General features: G+C 42.1%; 1 protein-coding gene across 8 annotated transcripts in view; it reads right to left on the minus strand.

The window, feature by feature from the left end:
* KALRN (kalirin RhoGEF kinase) overlaps positions 1–21,737 on the minus strand; it is a 528,347-nt gene that overhangs the window by 402,106 nt on the left and 104,504 nt on the right. The gene's annotated exons all lie outside the window — the stretch shown is intronic.

The raw sequence follows: 21,737 nt of genomic DNA on the forward strand, positions 1-21,737 counted from the left end.
TCTCTCCTTAGAACATTCTTAGGGATTTGCTCAGAATTAGAGGATGGTTTAAACATTAAAGGTTTTTTTTTTTCCCCTTTTAATGAGATCAGCTGCATAGTGGAAAATTAGACTTTATTTATCTAAATATCACATGAAGAACTGAATAATTTAATAACCCCTCTCAACTAAATCCAACCCAATATATTTACATGTCTCTTTTTCTTTTGCATATATAATACTTATTCTGTATTTGACTTCCAATGTATAAACAATTCTTAGCTTTACAAATCTCAAAGATAAATAATTAGAATTCTGTATTAAAATTAAACTGTTGTCTTTGCTAGAGATAAAAAGTCTTTCAGTTTATATTTACATTCAACTCTGAAATCATACGATGGTTACTCACTTAGGCTAGATCTCTTACTGTATATTTCTGGACATAAAAACCCTTTCACCTCATTTAAAGGTGTTATGTACCATTCCAAAATAAAATCTTGTTCATTTTAGATCAAAACCAGCACTGGGAATCAATAACTAATAATACCCTATTGATCATTAGGGACCTAGAAACAACTGAGTTATGAGTTCAGTTAAATAGTTTTACAGACAACTTTAACATGTCAAGGTTTGGAGAATAATCATCAAGTACTGGAAACAATAAAAACTAGTACATCTGTTTCCTTTTGATACTGCTTTATCTATTGCTAGGGCTAAATTCTGCCCCCCTTGCAAGCATTTACTGTCGCAGTGGAATGATCCTTTTAGTTTAGGTTAATTTAGTTCAATAAAGTCAGTGTAATCAGTTCACCCAGGATTAAGAAAAAGACTGAGTATTGGATGGGAAAACAAACAGGAAGATTTGTCTTCTTCTGATACATGAAAAAGAAATGGGTGTAGAGAACTGGGATCTAATTCATTTGGAAGGACAGGTTGTCCAAAAATAAAGGTTCTAGTTAATTACCTAGAAATAATATTTTAAACATTTTAAAATACAAGTATACTTGGATTAGTAAAAAAAATATCTTTTGCATCCACCACAAGTGAAGTAACTTTACCTCATTAATATTAAAACAATTATACAGTGAAGATTTTCTGCATTTTAACTGAAAATCAATTTGTGTCCTTAGCAAGTTTGTTACAATTCATGAATGAAAAGTTGGTAAATAAAGATGTTCAATGTTTTCTGATTGCTTAAAGCCTAAAAGTTGAAAATATGAAAAATAATTTTGAAGCTATAGAATTACTTACACATGTATAACGTATTCTCTTGCTGGCAAAAACTGCCAGATTTGGTGTAAATTATGTACTTTGGCAAATCATCATGTCCTAAAGTTTACTAAATAATATCAAACCAAGCTTCACTCATAAAAAGATCAAAAAGTAAAAAAAAAAAAAAAACAAAGACACATCTCATTTTAGTTAGAGAGACTAGACAGTCTCTACGTGATGACATTAAGGATGCATCTGCCCAGTTTGGTGCACCTCCTCTCCCCGTGTAATTCTGTGGCCACGCATGAGCTCAGCAAATGGAAAGGCTTAATCTGTGCACAGCTATCAGCATGCACTCTGCTCACCAGTCACTCTTTCTTACCCAGAAATCACACGCTTATATTAATATTTATTAAGGCCTTCTAATGGCACTGGCCTGTTTGTGTGCTTACACTTCAATCATGGTTGCCTCACAAGAGTATGGTATGAAATAAATCATTTGCAATGTCTGCTTCCCTGACTGTAATATATGGCTCTGCGTTTTGGCAAAATGTAAGCTAGGACTTTTCTACCTAAAGTAGCTTCTATCAGCTGTAAATAGCATGTAGAGTGGAAGAGTGCCGATTGCTGCAGTCTCTCACTGCTTTCTTCCAAGTCAAAGATGCTCCTTGATCAAGTAAAGCAGGGGAAAAGTAAGTGAGGGAAATAGAGTACATTGCAAAGATGCACTGTACAGAAAGTAGTAAAGCCCTATGGCACTGTGCAAGCTTGGGAGTATGTTCAGTTGTGGGCATTGATCACTGTCTCTTCAGCTAACACTTTAGAGCATTCCTAAGTCCTCGGTTCCCGCTGAACCTTCACTTTGCACAGAGCTGCGGCAGGTGCAAGCTCCCCCTTCACAGCAGGGTACTGGAAGACAACTGGAAAGGCCAACATTCAGTGGTTTTCCTTCATCAGCTGCAAATGGCTTACAACAGAATCAAAGGAGAGAACAGAGAAATGGGGTGATACAGGGGGCAATTCATCTTATTTGAAGGAGATGTCTAAAAAAAAAAATCAGATGCATCTCTCTCTAAGAGTGTCTATGTCTCATAATTAACAACAAAGAGAATCCTGATTAGCTACGATGCAGGTGTAAATACTGTAAACTTCTGAAGTAGGATCCATCAATCCCACCCACAGCACCTTCAGAGAGCTGAGCTGCTTGGGTGTCTCTCAGTTTCCTCCACCTGGAGTTTTGCCTTTAGTGGCAAACCAATGTGTTTAGGCCTAACGGCACAACACATGCTGATTTAGAGGGTGAATGAACACTTTGGAAAAACAGCACAGATTTTCAACCGTGGCATGAATGAAGATTTTCAGCAAATTAGGCAAATGCTGACGGTGTAATGACCATTCATATATTTGAAATTTCTCTGCTGGCTAATGTAAGCCACCAAACTTTGGGTGTCTAAGACATGGTAGAGACCCAAGTGCACCATGTGTTGCCTGACAGTGTGGTCACCAGCACAGCAATGAGCTCTGCTGTCCAGCAGCCTCGCATCTAGAGGTTTGTCTGCAAGTGAGCAAAGTCAGGCACACTTGGGTCAACAGCCTGGGCACATGGGACATGCTAGCCCCTCCTTTGGCAACCTCTGCTTGCACTAACTGGGAACCTGAGGAGTTAACAGTTCCAAAGGACAAGACCATCCCTAAAGACAATACACACAGAGTAGGAGACGGGAAGGAGCATGATCCCATTTATGTCATGAGCAAACTGCAGGATCAGAGAGAAGAAAAGCTGGCAACAAAACCATCAATCCAGCATAGTCAAGTGTTCAAGTCAAGGACTGTCCTTCCTTTCCGAAAGAAAACAAAAAAAAAGGAAATTCTAATAAATGCTTTCTTTAAAAAGAAACTACTTGTATATAAAAGTACTGAGAACACAACATCGGTATTGGTAGATCTTTAAAAGAATGATATTCTCAGAATCCAAGTAAGGAGCTGACACTTTCCCAGCACTAGCACAGCACAGTCTCAGGATGAACTGAAAATGAGACCGTGTTATCAGTAGTTCACTATTGATGCCAGGTTCTCATAGTCTGTTTTTCATTTTCATCAAGCCTACTTCATTACCATGGCCTTGATGCAAATTAAAATAAAGTCATCAGTCTCTAGACAGATACACAATTTTTGTCGGCAAGGCGATGAACCCAGTTCCTGTTCCTGCAAACAATTATGCAGCAACCAGTCTTAATTTTCTACAGATGGCTTAATGAGGCTGCATACGCGTAAAAAGTTACCCATAGGCATATTCGCAGTAGAAAGGCCATGGTTATCTCTCAGCTGCAGGGTTTTCCAGAGACCGAAGCAATTACCATTGTTGAGAGCAACAAAAGCAATGTTATGAATTCATCAGAACAAATATTTCATAAATGTGCTTTAATAGTTACACCTGGTGCTAATATTCTTAATGATGGAGCATCATTCAGGGGGAAAACCTCCTGCAGTGTGTGGTGATGGGTACACCAGCATGGACACAGCCAAGCCATGCAATGTTCAGACACGTCTCGGGTGCCAGGATGGCTTTGGTGGCCAAGCTGCAGAGCTGCAATTGCCCAGGGGTAGCCAGAGCACCTTAAATCCTTTCTGTGGGACCAAGGAAGGGACAGAGGGAATTAGACTGAACCATGTAGTCCAATATTTACAGCACAGCCAGGAGCCCCACCACCTGCCCACACAATGCCGTCTCCGTCATGGAGAGACCAAGTTGCAGTCTGCCTCTTCTCAGCTTTAAACATGTCTTAAGGCTCTTGGTTGTACAAAGACTTTGGCACTGAGCTGGTAGGGAAGGATGGCCACCCCTGTGGGAACAATCACCCCAGGACACTTGCTTGTGTCCAAGCAAGGGCAGCATCAATGCAATGGGGACACCAGACAAGTCTCTGTCACAGGCGTGGGAGTAGTGCTCATGGGGGAAGCTCCAGCATCCCAGTAATGACCCCAAATGTGTCAGGGCCAAGTCAGGACATTATCCTGACAACCATTTACAGTCTTCCTAAGACTGAAATGGGATGTTTCCAGGAGCAAGTCCGGCATTCCCATTCCTGCATTCCCTCAATGACCTCTCTCAGCAGGTGTCTTTAGACTTTTTGAAGGCTGAGCACATTTTCTCTGCTGTAGCCCTTCATTCTTTGGGACAGGCCAGCTGTGATGATTTCCACCTCTCCTATATAATTTTTATTCAAATTCTGACTGCATATTGCATGGGAATGTATATTTAAACTGTCAATAAATGTTTTGCCTTGCTGCTCTTTAACATGAAGACACATCTCACAGGGCACAAGAAACAGGATTTTTTTATCAATGACAATCATACATATGTTACTTCCTTCCAACACGGTGGGACTAGGATGACGGGGTTGTCACAAGTCGGAGACAAGGCAGCCTCAGGTACCCTTGGGTGAGGCTGAGAGGCTGGAAACTGTTCCCTCGCAGTCTGCACGGAGCATGGACCCTGCAGCTACCCAGGAGCTAAGTGAGAAGTAAGTACATGGCCCAGGGACCTTCAAAGCAATTTTGAAAGGAAACAGCTGGTGTTTCAAACTCCTCTGCGTGTTTCTGAAAAGCTGTATGCAGCATGTAAAAGGAAAGGAAATATTTGTCTTTGAAAAGAAAACAAAAATTTGTTAAAATCTCGGAAGATGTGACACCATACAGGAAGGTAGGTAGAAATAGTTCTTAGAAAATATATGACTTCATATTTGTCCCATATATGTGCCTAATATTCTTAGGCTCCCACATTAGACCAGAAGCCAGGAAGACTCCCTGCTTTGCTCAGACACAGACTAAATACCCTGTAAGGGCTAGGGGATGAAGTGGTGACTGTAAGCTGAAACATACCTGTGTAGGAAGGGATAACAAAACCCATCCAAAATCTGGGGCAACCCCATATAGGAGACAGTAGAGGTACAAGAAATGCTGCCATATTTGTATCTGCAATACAATTGTACTGCAGATACCTATAGAAATTGGAACTGGAAGAGACTGGTTGGATAAGTGTAGTGATAACAAATATAGCAATGTAAAACATACACATATATAGGAAAGTTTTTCTGTTACGTAGAACAAACAACTCCTCGATCTGGGCGCAGCACTGTTGTCAAAGTAATTATCAGTGAGCAAGGCAGAATCTGCGGTTCATTACGGAGATGAGAAGGAACCTCTCAGGGACCATTACCAGCGGAGGGTTAGACCTCGTTAACCCTGGTTAAGCCAAGGGAGATTATATGCTGCAAAGCAGATCTGAATTTGGCTTTGGATTTACCACTTGTTTACACAAGTGGATCAAACAGAGCCCGTTTCTGCTTCCAGACACCCTCACTGACCACTCCATGCTTCCCTGGGAAAATTCTAATAAAATAGCTGCACTATTCTGCATTGGTGCAGCACTTTTTGATCCCAGTCAGACTGGTCAAAGCCCAGGTTTCATGCTTCTCTTCAGAGAACTCTGGTCTCCCTTCCCACCTTGCAGGACATGCCAGGGGAGTTTGGCCCCCTGGAGTTCACAAGAGCTGGGGAGCAGCCAGCTCCTCTTGCCTCCTCCAGAAGCTGGAGTAGATGGTTTGCCTGTGACATGGTCATTCACTCAGACTACACAGGTTGCATTTGACGAGTAAACTAAATGCAACTTGGAAGACAATGCTCTCTGCTGTTGAATAAATGGCACCTGGCAGGATTTTGGCTTGGGCTGAGTAGCACTTTCCCGAACAATTTCCAAGCAGGGCAGCACAGGCCATCGACCATTCCCTGTCAGCAATTTGCATGTAGACACCCTGCTTTGGAGACTAAACAATGGCATCAGTACAGATCTGGGCTGCCCCATGCCCTCACTGCTAAAGAACAGTCTCAGCCACGCTTAACTTGTTGGTCAAGATGTACTCCCAAGCCTAAGTTCAGTGGCTTTCTCAATAAGACGGTGATTAATTAGCCTTATGCTGCAGTATGGGAATTATTTCTCTTGCCACCTCATATGAGCGCACACAGAGGGATGCTGGATGGTGGTGGTGGCTCTCCTTCCCCATCAAGAGATCACACACACAAACCTGCGTGTGTTACAATGGAAAGAGCAGCCCAGCCTTGCACAGACTGCACGTCCTTCTGGTGAGTAAGCCAAAGTCCTTGCCCCCCCCTTCACAAATACAAAACCTAGAGCCCTCTGGACCAGCTGAGACCAGGTGAAGGCATAAACAGGACAGGGAGGATGATGAGAACAGAAAAAGTTCAAGTACAAACCAGATCTGCACTTGAGCATCCCCCAGTCTACTGCATTTCAAAGGAATAAAGTGATGTATATCCATCCCTGCACGCTATGCAAACAGCCAGTGACTCAGAGGGTAGCACAGGGGCAAGCAGAGATGATCAATCTGCCACAGCTGAGCACGTCCAAGTCCACTATTGTCGCTGGGGGATTCGTAACAGTTGTGCTTTGAGAAACAAAACAAACAGCGGCACGCTTCTGTATGCACCAGCTCAGGCAGCTCACCAAAATCAAACCAGACAAGCGAGGACTGCTTGACCTGGAGGATTTAATTAGACACCCACACCCCCCACCCCAAACCATCTGAAGGGTTTAGAGTTTTATTTTTACAAACTTGCAAATTTACTGCTCTTATTCAAAAGGAAAATTCACAATCTCAAATGTCAAGAAGTTATGTTCAATTTCCTTCTGGCGTTTTGACCTTCTCAACATGAGTGAAGTAACCCTTAAAGAGCCAGTGAAGCAGGGCTGCACAGAATGTTTATGTTGAAGGACTCCTGTATGCCTGTCAGGACAAGGCTCCGTGCTGGGCACCTCTCATGCATCTCAGACCCAGGAGATACCTCCTCATTTCAATAGACTAGTGTAGAACAAATACCAACATTTTTCAAATAATTTTGAGTTCAGTTTAGATTTCAATATGGAAACTCAAAAACATTTCTATTCAATTATCTTTTAAATTCACTGCATAAAACCAGGAATTGAGTCCTCAGTTTTTTCTGTTTTTAGTGAATCAGCATCTCATGCAGCCGAATGGGGTTATAACACGCTCAGTGAGAAGCATTCTGACATTCCAGGGTGATTTTGGATGGTTAGTGATTTCCAGCTAAAATTTCCAGAAGTAAATATATCACTGAGTTTCATTTTGTGCATTGCTGAAAATGTCATCCAAGCTGAAAGGGAGTTCATATTCATTAAATATTACTCCAGTTTCTGGAAAGAAAAGAAGGGGGGAGGGGATCTCACCACATTATTTTCAGAAAAAGAGTTAGTAACAAAAATACAGAAAATTTGAAATTCTCATCTGTCAAGTCAGTTATGAATACACTCTAAAACAATGAGGTCAGGTCAGTGCAACTTAGACTAGAAGTGCATCTGCTTGGCTGCTGGAAGGTAGAAACCTACTAATACAGCACTCCCTCCATAGCAAACTAGTTCAAATCCAGCCTGTGAAAGTTATTACCCACATGCAATATCTGGCTTCCACGAAATGATTTCCATCCATCCACTCACCCACCCACCCATCCATCCATCCACAGGCTTTGGAAGGGAGAGATGCCCACATGCAAAAAGCAACTATCGCAACCTGCATCTTCGTTGGCATCCTCAGCTGCAAAGCTGAGGAAACAAATGCACATGGAAGACGAGCATGTCTCCCCCTCTGTCTCTCCCAACAGGCTCACTCAGGGTCACTGCTCTGCTGCGAAACGGGTAACATTGGAAAATGTGCCCAAACGTCTTGAGAAGGAACATGAAACTGCAGACATCACATGCCAACAGCTTCCATCAAGTCACTTCCAAACCATTTGGGGATTTCCACACACAGAGCATAAGCTTCCTTACCCAGTGTTGTGCAAAGAGATATTTCAACAATTGTCACCATCTTTGCATGCTCAGCCATGCCAGCAATTCAGCCTTCCTTGCTGGTACAGAGATGCAGGACATGCTACATGGACATATGACCTCGATGCTAAGGAAAACCCCTTCTTCCCGTTACAGCAGCATTAATACCGCTGTGGTACAGCAAAAAGGAGGTGAAAGTCAAGTCCTACAAGAGATATGTGGCATCGATTTGTGTTGGTTTTCACCCATTACAAGAGCTCAATGAGGCATAAGAGCAAAAGAAAGATGGCCCTCACTGGCATGAAGTTTTACAAGCATCCTCCCACCGCTTCAGCCAGCTTGCACATTTCATAGCATTATGAAGTTTAAGTGCCATGGGATAGATCTGTCTGGCAATAAATTCAGCCAAAGGCAATCTCTTAAAAAGCCATCATTATGTAAGGGTGTGCTTGCTCATTATAATGAAGGATGGAAAATACAGTATGCGTCACACAGTGTAATTCAAAATTGATTTCCTATCGTGACACATTTTACAGAGGCTATTCTGCACAGTGCCTTTGCCATGGTCTAAACCAGGGCTGTTTTCCCACTTTTCTTCCCTTTCATCTTCTCCTGTTTGCCCAGTGCAGGAGACTATTTCAAGGTAATGCCTTCATCTTCACTGCACATCAAAAGCAAAGCAAGGGAGGAGTGTTGCTCTTATCCTGGCAGCTCTCCATCACATTTGAAAACTCTTCCTTGAACCAAAAAAGCACATCACTCATTTTATTTTGCTACTCGTCAAAGAAGAGCTGGTTGCTAACAGCAAAAAGAGCCACTTGTGAAACATGCCAGCTCCTGGCCTCATCCTGCCAGGAGCTGTGTCATCTCAATTCCCACTGACACTCTGCTTCCTATAAGAATCTGGACCATGCAGGATTGGCCTCTCCTAGGGACTCAGGTAGTGCTAGAGTTATGTTTCTACTTTGAAAACTGTATAGAAACCCTGTCACAACACCCTCAATTTTTCAGCCGAGCTTTTCTTTCTGTTTATTTATATTTTACCTCTTCACTCAATTGAAATTTGTAATATTTTCGTGCTGATGCTGCTACATAGGTCTTTTTATACCAATAATCACTTTATCACTAACACAGCTTGGCACCCTTGCCTGCAAAGTCAACAGAGATGCCAAGGGCTATGGTGTAAATTACATTTCCCACCTCTGACCTTCTGTTGGATGGTGCCATTGCTGGCACTGTACCTGTACCCCTTCACAGGCTTGTCAAGTTGGTGCTACATGCCCACACAGCCATGCCTGCACCTACATAAGAAGTTAGCTTCAGCCAGTGTTACAAAGGTAAAAATTCAGAAGACTGCAGTCCCTGCGGAAATAAAATGCAGTGAGCTGCCCGTCAAAAGCCACTTCAATAAGGTGACCTGTCGTATACTGTGCTACAACCTGTGGCATGAATCAAACAGCCGATGGGGCGAAGGATCCTTGCATGGCTCAAAGCCACCTTCACTCCCTCCAGATACCAACACCCTGGGACTGGAAAGGCCACGAGCATAATTCAGTGATGATTTCTCAGTGTTACAGCCTTTTCTCTAGCCCGCCCTCTGGGCTACCATTACACTGCAGTATGTCAAATACACAGTCACACCCTCCTTACTAAATTCCTGCCCCCTATATGCCCTTGCCTCCTATTTAAATCACTTCAAACCCTTCCCGTAGGACCCTAAGGAGGCAGCAGGGTTCCCAGGTAAGGAAAGAGCTGACCCAGCAGGGCTCAGGCACTGCGCTGCTCCTTGCACTGTGAACAGGGCTGCCAAGGCAGGAGTCAGAAGCCTAGACACACACTTATTTGTGCTTCACACTCTATAAAGAAGCCACAATTCCCCATCTTCAAAACTTGCAGAAATATTAAAAGATTATTAAATGCCTGGGGTCCAATGAAAACTGTACTTTCTATTATTTCTATTTTTGGAAATAATAATTGAACTATTATTATTGCTATTTTGTAAGACAGAAAGCTCACAAACTCAGTGTTCAGACCCAAGCATCTCAGGAAAACAAAGCAGCCCGACAGCCACACAAAGCCTGTCGGGGTTCAGCTCTTGAAATCCTGCCCTGTGCTTGAGCTACAGAACCATACTTGGTCCCTTTTGTCTTCCCAAAATAGCAGCTAGCAGGACTGGAGAAGAATCAATTCCCAAGTAAATCTCATGCAAATTGGAACCACACAAAGGAGGCTATTAAACTGCAATGGACATCGGCAGCACCACTCTCAGACCTGCATGACATGTTTCAAAAGAGGCTGATATTAATTAAAAATGGGTCCGATTTATTTATGTTTCTTTCCACTGTGCTTTGTTATTATAATCACTGAAATACTGGACACTCATGTCCCATTCCATTGTACAGCTTTATGCATAATTAAGACATGCACATAATCTTTATTAAGCTACATAAAAACTAATAATGGAGTTTTACCATCAATATAAAACAACAAATTAGGTTTTCTCTGTAGTTTCAATTTGTCCAATACCAATACTTAAACATGGTGGAAATTAAACAGCACAGACATTAATCGGATAGAAGCAGGTCTGCAGTACCTTTGCATGAGTAATGCTACATGAAATAATTAAAATTTCACGTTTATGTAAGACTTTCCATCTCCAAGGGATCCCAGAACCCATTAACAAGTGCAGCAGAACAGACATCTTTTGTAGTATTTTGCCTTCCTGCGACAGCTTCCACGGATTTCAGATCATTGCACAAACACTAATCAAGCCTTCAGCACCCTGCGATGCTGCTGCACGGTGAGGGGACTGGCCCCGCTGAGGGCACCCAGCCCTGCGGATGGGGTGACCGGCAGCAAATCAGAGTAAGGGCTGATGTGGGACTGACCGCCTCAATTCAGCAAATGTTTCTGTTTAATAAAATACTTAATCATATGTTCAAGTGTGCTGTAATGGATGTAAGCATGGCCTCAAGCACCTTGCTGAATGTGTGTGGTGAACAAGGACCTGGGAAAAAGTGTGGTGCAGAGGAAAGTGTGGTAACTACTGGCCCATGAAGGCAGCTCCTCTCTGCCATCTATTTGTCATAATTACTTCAGGTTAGATGTGAAATAACCTAATGAATTATTTTAGTTGGGTTCTGCACGTGATGAAAATAACTAAACACCCTCAGACCAATCATTTTTTCTGTTTCATAAGTCCCCACATCTTTAACAGGTCTCGCAACCCAGCTTCTTTTCCCTGTATACCTTCCAGTTTTCCAACTGACAAATTTTCCAGCTGACATTTTCTAGAAGGGACTACATTTTAAATCAAGGCTAGCTCTCCAAAATTTTCTGTGCTGATTGCTCTTACTTGAGTAAGCACTCCATGTAACAGAGAGGCACTACTGGGTGAAGCAAGGGGAGAACCTCCCACCCAAATGCTCTCTGATGGAAACAACAGGTCATTCCCAACCTGAGCTTTTGCTGCACAGAGCTAAGTCTGTGGAGCACACCAATCTACGTACAGCAGCTTTGGCATCCTGCCATGGCAACCGCTCTTTTAAGCATGAGAATTCACTTTAATGTCTTAAAATTTCCTCTGTTTGAAATAATGATTTTTTTAAAAAGAATGAGATTTGGGGATCATTGAAAACCACATGCCTAGAGCAAAAGATTTTTCACGTAAACTGTTTGTTACAACACCGAAATATTTCCTTTTTCCTCTGTTCGGAAGCCTGAAAATCGTATTGATTTGTGGACTACATAGTAGCCATTGAATTTTTCTTTCTGAGGCACTAACGTAACATTGGACTTTCCCCCCATGTTGTTGCAGAGGACTCTGCCTAAGGCTTTAGCTGGAGCAAGCTTTTTCCCCCTGTATTAGCGGTAAAGGATCATATTTAAGAGGTCTAGGAGATTAAAGCAGATTGAAAAATTATTATCCCTGTCTTTTAAGAAAATGAGAGCAGGGCCTGAGAAGAAATGCCCAATAAAGGCCATAAATGTCCATCCAGTACTAAGCTGAGGACCATAAAACTTCCCTTCCTCTCTCTGAGCTCTGTACTGACAGCAAACCATGGTAAGAAGTATAACGATTATTTCAGCCTAAGGTTTTCCTTGTTTTTTACTTTTTCTTAGCAAAAGATGGAAGACTGTGGTTAATTCTTCACCTGCAACCAGACTTAACTGAACTCAGAAAAGGAACAACGATATTCTGTATTTTTACCACCTATTATTAAGTGCTAGCTTCCAGCCTTGTTTAAATGCCAGTTATCAATTTACCCCCTCTGAGGGGGATGTCTGGTATCATTCTGAGAATAATAACTGCAGTATATTATGTTAATTGAGCACTAATAAGCTTCACAGTGCTTTTGCTTCCAAACAGGAATGGAAATGACATTTTTTAAATAGAGTGCATTAAGCACCTGTCTATACTTGCACCACCTCATTTCTGAATCTGAGAATATGACGCAGCAGAACAGATTTGCTGGGCGTGACAGAGAACATACGGAAAACCCAAAAGATCTAACTTCTATTAACACATTCTTCTCTTAAGCCCAATCCCCATTTGGGAAACTAGGAAATCCCACACAAAGAGTGCATTTCATCGAGATGGCTTCCCCTGTCAGCAGCCTTCAATGAACTTTAAATATACTTTAAGGCTGTTGTCCCACGTTATCATCAATCTTAAAGATGAGGAGTCTCCAGCAGTGAATTTCTTTTCTGTTTAACTCTCAATAGAACAGTATTTCATGCAATTAATGTCAGATGCTGCTTGTGCATTTTGATCATTTCATTTACTTACAGCACAAGAATTTATCACAACCACAAATCCAAGGCATCTTTTGCACTCACTAAAAGTTGGCACTAAGCCTTCAAGGTTATGCAGGCTTGAGAAGACTCTCAGGGATAAAAGAGGATTATATTAGTTACTCTAATTAATATTTTGTTATTAGACACACTAGGGAAAATGACCTTTAAAGATGAGCAAGAAGAATTCCCTCCTGTGTCCAAAAGAGATGAATGTATACAGTTACATGCATTTGTACCAGTATAGATATTGAGTGTAAGACATCATGGCCACTTTATATTTCTCATTTTGGCATGACAAAAATAAATAGGAAAGTTTTAGTGCTGCCTCAATTTGAACCTTTGCACTAGAACCATCGCCTTCCCCCAAAACAAAAGGAACCACAAAAACCATAATCATGATCATTTACACTGTTTTAATAAAGGCAATGATACCTGGAGAGAACTTCTTACTCTTTCCATCACTGACCGTACTCTCAATACCAAGCAGACAACCCAGGGAAGGCACGGTCCCATGTGCACGATGGCCTCCCAGCTGCAGGGCCACCTTGTGCACAGCTGCTGGAAGTCTGGGAGGCTGGTAGCCCCAAGCCTCCCATCACATCTCCCTGGGTACCCATCCTGCTGCCTCACCAGCTGGTGGGGGTGAGCAGAGCTATGCCACAAGGCTCCACACCATTGACCACTTTCAAATTTGAATTTTCCATTTACAATGACCTTTTATTGGTGTGAGGCCAGTTTCCAGCAGCATACAGCTGTTCCTCTGCTACTGCTTATCCAGGCAGACCTTTTTCCAAAACCTGCCTTCTTCCTTCCCCCACCACCATTAGGTCTATGTGCAGTTCTACAAAATGCTCTTCCTCTGCCATGGCATTAATATCTTAATGTGTCACCAGAAAGCCGGCTGAGCACGACTTCCCCAGTCAGCACTCACCCTGCTTGTCCACAGTGAAACGACACCTTTCCAGGTGTTTTCTTACCACATCACTTGAGAAAGCTTCCGAAGGAGATTCCTGTCCTAACAGCAGATGTTAAGTAAACTAGCCTACAGTTTTCTAGTCCATGTCTTAACCATTTAAAAACAATTTTTAAAAATGTTGTCTGGTACTTCACAGCCCTCAGAAAGCTTTCTGGAGAAAAAGAACTTTCAAACAGGTCCCTTCATAGTTCACCAACCCCCCTTGCACATTCATGCCAAACCATGAAAGAGGGATTCCTTTTCAGACATGGCAGACATTATTTAAAAAAGATAAAGGTAAAAATCTTACTAAGCCAATACAGCTTCTAGAAAAGTAGAAGTGTTTCATCTTTCCCTAGAGACCCTAGGCCAAAACCTCTGGTGATACAAACCGGCCCACCTTTATCAATTCAAGAGCTCTTATCAGTGATACATCCAAAAAGGTCATATTTTTTCCTTTGTTGTTCTTCCTTTTACCTTTCTTAGATACCAGTATTATTTTAAAGAACGAATTTTATGTTAGATTAACACCAAAGCTCTGGCAGAGGCCAGAAACCCAGACGTTCCAGATACATGATAAATCCAAACCAGTCCCTGAGTCCCAGACAAATGGGCACCCTCTCATTTGAACTTGCTTGTTGAAGCACCACAGGTCCCAAACTACGTATACTCTAGCCCTTGCAGGTTACTCTGGATCCTTCCCTGGTAGAGCAATCTTTCCCTCACAGAAGTTTCACACAAAGTCCACCTACACTGACCTGTTTTGAAGCTATTTCAGATGTACATTAAAAGGAAAGCCTAAAGGGCTAGACGTGACACATTCACACATCACACTTTCACCCTTTACAAAATACCATAAGCTCTGTGGGCAGGATGCCCAGTACAAGGGTTGGATGCTTTGCAGTGATGTTTCTAACATTTGTTAAAAGCTGTAAGGACTTTGGTTAGTGGTCTTTTTCAGCTGCCTGATGACTAACAATTTTATATGACTCTAAAACTGTCTCAGTCCTTGATGCAAATTTAACATTCTCACTCCCAGTAACAGGCATGCTGACAACTCATACCTAGCATCCAGTGATTAGGCCAAAGTTTTCTTCGTCTGTCACCGATATAAATATTAAAGAGGGCCTACCAGCAGTGAGATCTAAGACACCACGCTCTCCCCTCCACTGTTACAGGGCCTACTGCTATTCACTTGCAGATCTGAAATTTCAACAGTTGAGTTTTATGCATCTAACACTCCTGCATGGGATTTCCAGGACAGAAAACTACCAGGAGGTGTTTCAGACATGCCAGATATGCCACTCACATGCAGCACAGCTGGGCAGCAGATGCTGAGCAGGTCCACCCCACACCCCCTGGAAGTGTGGGACCCAGACACATCTAAAGTATGGTAGCTTTAGTCCTGCTTCAGCAGTAGTTTGATCTTGTTTCGAATCAGAGGAGCAGGCAGGACAGCAATGAACCCACAAGCATCAAAGCATGCTCATTAACTTCACACTGAAGTTAAGAACATGCTTAAAAGCTTTGCTGAATTAAATCTGTAATGATCAGCTCAGACTAAAAAAGGAAATAGCACTGCTCATGCAAGGGGGAAGCCGGTGTTAACTGGGAAGAAAAGCATATGAGGAATCTCCTCAAAAGCGTGCTTTGCTCCAGTAAAGCCATGTTCATGCCACGTTCAAGCAAAGGCAGGACCTTTCCTGCTGAGCAGGGACTGTATGGTAGCATCTCATTTACAGCAATATATGTTCCTTTTCTAACTCATAAATGTAACCACTTGTTCATTGTCAAAGGTATACTGGGCACTGGGAATGATGCACCATCTTCTACACATCATGCCCAATCGTTAACAACTCTTATCTTGTAGCCAGATATTAAAGATACAAGTCACTATGGAAATAACCTAATTTATTATATACCACACTCATTTAGAAATCACCACTTATTTTTAAAAACCACAGGGGGAAGTAATTAGATTTAGTAGGTAGCAAAAGCCTCTAACTGATGGTGTAGAGTGCCTTTTTTCAACACTCCCTATACAGAAAGTTGCAGAAAAAATTAAATAAATATTTTTTTCCTTCTCACCAGGCATAAAAATAAATAAAACAAAAACAACATTTCACCAAATGCATGAAATTAAATACGTGCTTGCTGGCATGTGCTGTGAGGGTGTCACTCGGGAGAGTATTCAAACGCATATGCTTGTATTTAATGAGTTATATAAGACTTAGGAGTAGGTTTAACATCAAGCATGTGTGTCTGTGTTTTGCTGCACAGGGGAGGTGTGGTAAACCAAGGTCTCAGGAGCTGAAGCACCCCGGGGGTATGGGACTCGGCAGTGAGGAAAGCCAAGCGTGCCTTGCCCCTGCAGAACGGCTCAGCATTTTTCACGGCTGATCCCCCATGTTTCATAGGAAACACGCACATCGTTGCACTTTGTCTGTGCTTGCCAGAAACAATCTTCTGTGGCCATGTGGTGGTTCTCGCTCAACAAGGAAGAAAAGCTGATACCTCCTTGTCTGACAATAACTCTTACTGCTTTAAATCAAGTTGACTAAAATACATAAATCCCCCTTTTTTTTTTCATGCCTGTGGACAGGTTAGCAGATGTTTTCAACATCCAGACTGAAACCATAAACGATGAGACAAACTTGGATCTCTGGAGGTTCATGTGAGGCTTAATGCAAGAGAGGAGCTGCCTTCACCCACAGCTTGCACTGCTGCCCTAACACAGGCAATGGAGCCACCCAACTGCAGTCCGAGAGGAGGAGGAGGATGCCTGAACCCCAGGGGGGGTGATGTGCCACAAAGGACAAGCCCCCACCTCCCCTACACCCATTCCTGACTGCTGGGCTGTCTCCTTGGATGCCCGTGATCAGATAGGTAAGGCAAAAAAGAAATGGAGCCTCAGTTTCATCTTTGAAATTGACTGAAAAAAAATTAATTATTTTCTAAAAGGATGATCTAGGTAAGTAAAGAGACTAAACACCTGAGTGATCATTTCAGTCTTCTGTCTATTCAGCTTCTACTGCATGATCGCAGCATAAAGTAAAAACTTCACACTGGATGGATCCCTCCAGGTGAATCTCCTGTTCCAAGTGAAGTTTTTGCTCAGGTGTACAGAATTATTATTCACAGACCAGTTGCACCTGGAAGCTCAGACAGAAATCGGGAGCCAGCATGCATGTTGGTGTGCAAACACACAGTAAAAGCCTGACAAAGAGCTTGTGACTGTAAATACACGCAGCTAGAGAAAGGCTCGACTGGAGGGGGCCCACAGCAGCGATGCCAACTGCCTGCTGCTCAGCGATAGTGGAGGCACAGGAGGACAGAGGCATCTGCCTCCTGCCTCCAAACAAAAACATCCCCCTCAGCCCTTTTGATTTTTTCCATCTCAGTTATTTTTCCTGGTGAATTTTCACCTACTAAAAGTTGTTCAACCTGGACACCTAGAGAGCGAAGCCCCCAAACAGGCACCGGAGAGATGGTCCTTGCCACTCCCAGCAGGGAACCAGCAGGACCATCTTTCCAGCTATTATTTACAGGCTGGTGATGAAGTGGGGGGACGTTTTCTGCTCATTAAGAGGCAAAGGGAGTGGGACCACCGCTGTACTCCTTCCATGCATGCACAGCACTGGGCAGCTACTGAATGAGACAATGCTCCCTCATTAGAGAGAGGAGCAACAACGCGTCTGTCATCCTTCTGTTACTATTTCCAAATGAACTCAATTAAGTTAATTATTTTTTTTCAGTGCAACAAAAATGGCAAGGAATAGGCTGAAACACTAAATGGGAATAAAAATAAAACATTGCTCCTCCTTCTCCAACCCAGATCTCAAGATTGTTTGCTTTCAAATTAAAATAATTTTCAAAACATTAACTTACTTGAAGAAAATCACTAAGTGATTTTCTCTGTGGCTGCTTAATTTGAAAAGTCATACCCACCCTTCTCCATGCAACCAAGGATGATTAATGCAAAGCAACATTACTTTCTTAAAAGAGGAATTGCTGTCACACTTCTGTCATCTCAATCAATTACGGTTACTTCAAAAGATACAATGAGTTTACATTTAATCCCTATAAAAGTTTAAAGGTTATATTATGTGCTTTGGATATACAAGGATATGGGCATATAATTTTATTGGGACTAAACTGTATTCTGAAGGAATCTGGTAGGTAATTTACATATAAAGACACAATATCATAATTGACTATTTCTGCTTTGTCTCCTGATGGAGTCTTTAAAATCAAATAGGATTCTAATTCATTAACCGTTTTTTGGATGTGCCTATACATTTTGCCTACCATACAGATTTCTAGAAGGTGGAGAAAGAAGAAAAGCTTTCCATTTTTTGCAATCTTCCACAGACTGGAATTAGAAAAGAAAAAGGCAGTGAAACAGCATTAAGGCAGATAAATCTTTAAATATGATTCATTCAAATTATTTCCATTTCATTGCTGCTTTATCCTTTTTTATGTTAACGATTTGATGATTGCACCCAGCAAAATCAAACAAACTAAACTTTTTTTTTCCCTTTTGAAGAAATGACAATACAAGTGAACCCCAGTGCATGAAAAACATGTTCTCTAGAAAAAAATTCTATCATCTTTTATTGATGCATTAAAAAGAATCGTGACAACAGGGGATGATTCCTTCTGTCTGTAAACCGGTTTTAGCTCTTTTACTAACAAAATCATGGATGCATCTGGAACTTCTACATAAAGTTCAATCAAATGCAAACAGACCCAAGAAGTTTTAGCCAAGAAGCACATGTATTATTACATGCACAGTGACAACACAAGATCCCTTCCCAGATGAGGGTTTCACTGTGTCATGCCCTGTATGAAATCCAAGCTGAAGAGATACTCAGTGCTTCAAGAAACCTTTCAAGCTGGTCAGAAGCTGGGTAAGATTTCATCTCTTAATGCAGAAACTGAGTGACCTCAACTAGACAGAAGGCCTCACTTCCACCTCCTAACAAAGCTTTATGCAACCACTAGAAAAATATCACCATCTCCACTCTGTTTCACATGTTCAAAGTCAACATCCTCATCTTCTCTGATATTAATTTCACCTTGTGCTTTGCTCCCTCTAACGCCAAACCACCTAGGAACCTACTACTCTTCTTGTTGAGACATATTTAACTGGATTTATCCTCCATCTGGCTGCAATAGCTGCAGTAAGAGTGAAGATGTTTTCTATCTTTTTGTCCCAGCTCTCTCATAACAGTCACTGAATGAGTTCTTGTAGACTCCTGCAATGCAGTTAAAAAGCATTATTGCATTTTTTCAGATTTAGAAAGAGGCATGTAAAAAACCCCTACCCTTTAGAAGTGGCTTCTATTTTGATGCTTAGAAGCTCTTAATTGCCTCTGGAGACTCCAGTGAGCTTATACAGATCACCTAAGTTGCTGACTGAAGTACCCAGATCAAATGCCTAAAATTGGGATGCAAGTATCCCCTGTTGGAGATTGAGTTTCAAAAGTACTGCCTATCATTGCAGAAGTTTATCCAGGTGACACCGTCAAATAAATTAGGAAAAGCAGACAGTGTTTACATGGGCACATCTAAACTATGGTGTCTAGGAAAATTTTCCAGCTCCTCTGGATGTGTACTCTGGCCACATCCCAACTTAATGTCAGGGCAAGTGTTAAGTCCCACTGTCTCCTCTCCAGGTCCTGTTTTCAACTGGAGGAAAACCTTGGTAACTCAGGAAACCCACGTTATGCTCTAATACATTGCATGACTGGGACTGCAGCACAACCCTGTGTGCTTTGGCACCAATTAAATCATTTGGGACCCCAGACTCATAGAAAGTTGAGAAAACTGAGCACCCAGGAAGCTTATAAAGGTCTGTCATGACCTAATCACCTCTGCTCTGCCATTTTGCAACCTTATCCTCTAGAATGCATGTTAGTTTTAAATTATTAATACCTGTCACCTGCTTATTTAAGGATCAGACTTTTGGGGTCTGGTGAAGACTTCAGCTCCTTCTTTTTACACACAGAAGCTCCCAAGCAATCTCAGCAAGTGACCCCTGCTCTTTCAGGAGCAGCCCTGCGGTCAAGGCGAGCTCTGGTTCTCAGGCACTTTTGTTTCAAGTGTTGATGGGGGGCAAGACAGGTGCCAAAGTGGAGGAAATGGTCCATAACAAGTCCCTAACGCTGCCCGTTAGAAGGTCAGCCATTTGTCTCGCTGCTCAATACTTTCCTGGCAATTGATGCTCCCATCCATAGCATGTCTGGCAATAAGGAAAGCATCCTGCTAGCAGCAATTTCGTGCTGCCTACCTACAGCCTGATACTCATTCACAAAAGCTTTTCTGTATGCAAGCTTAATGGATAAAGCAATCAATGCAAACAAAATCAGATGCTGTCCAACTTTTTTTCCTTTACTAATTAGAGTCTGAATCTTAGGGTTTTGTCTGAGCTGCTCCCTAGGTCCAGAATAACTAAAGATAGTATGGATATTTACAATCTGCTACAACACTTTTAACGTAAGTATGATATGTGGGTAATTTCCTCAACTCAGTTTATTTCCTGGCAGAAGGAATCTCACTGGTGAAAACCGATGTGGTGCTGTAGTGCAGCTGACCATCACAGGAACATGGGACAGCTTTTGAAACCAGTATTTCAGGTGTCAGATCTCACCTTTCACCAAACTAATGAAGCACAGATCAAGAATTCAGAGTTATAGCAAAACTGCCTTTCAGTATCTGTTATGAAAGAGATGAAGCTCAACAGCTACATGTGCTTGCTTCCTATTAAGCTTCTCACGAGGCTTTCATGCCACCAGTAAAAATAGAAAAAGAACTGAAAGCCAAGCTTTTGTTGGAAGTTCTGGGTTTTTTGATCTACCTGTTGCAGAGAAGGATGTTCCCAGTTATTCATGTTTTAATGTACTGTCTCCCATGCTGTATTTCACCATGAATGCATATCCCACAAAGGAAAAACAGTGAAAAAATGAGGTGAGCTCAAGAGCCTCATGAGTATCAGGTTATCAAATGCTTGTAAAAGCTCCACCACAACTGTGTGTGACCAAGAATTGCTTTTTTTCATATTCCTCTGTAAGCATCCAGGATGTCACAGAAATCTAGGACAAATGCTAATAAGCCAATTCAGATTTTTTCAGTCAAAAGATTCTTACTCTGGAGTTTTCAGCCTTCTTCACCCTGCTGCATACATCAATGTTACAATCACCAGGGGACACCGAGAAGTTCGGTTTTCTGTGCCATGTAAAATCATGAACACATACAGAATCCTGCACTGAGGACAAACCTGGGGGACACTTTGCAGCCAGACAGACCCAGGGATCAGCTTCCCTCTGCTCCCTGCGATGTTGCAGCACCTCTGTATGCTGTTCAGCAAGCTCTTTCACACCTGTGTGTCTGTCTTTAACCTTAAAGCTTTTGTTTGCTGCCTCCATCACGTCTGGAAGTTTTTCAAGACAGAAACCGCTTGTGCCAGAATGGTGTTCCACTCTCAATACCAAAAATGACCAAGACAGGTTTGCCAGTTATGATTCACAGTTCTCTATATTTTAAGGCTTTTCTTCACTAGGTTTTAGACACTGATTACAAATTACATGCCGAACATGTCTGAAAAACTTAGCAGAAAATCTACTACTGCAATGGGAGATTACCCCTTCACTGGCATTATCCCCAGCACAAAGGCGCAAGCCTGGCCAAGCAAACAAGAAGCTGCATTTTGTGGAGAACATGGGAGTTATAATCTTACTGATTTATGGGACACTAACTGCCTTGCAAGGCAGTAATGATTTTGCACAGAGGTCATCACGGACACTGTTTATCAGTCTGCTTTGAGCAAATCCCATTAATAAATAGGTGGCTGCAATGTTCATTAAGAAAACCATGAGCTGCATGACAGTGGCATATATAACATGTATAACATGAGACAGACACATAACATTA

This window comes from Falco naumanni, chromosome 8, assembly GCF_017639655.2.
Source record: "Falco naumanni isolate bFalNau1 chromosome 8, bFalNau1.pat, whole genome shotgun sequence".
Lineage (NCBI taxonomy): Eukaryota > Metazoa > Chordata > Aves > Falconiformes > Falconidae > Falco > Falco naumanni.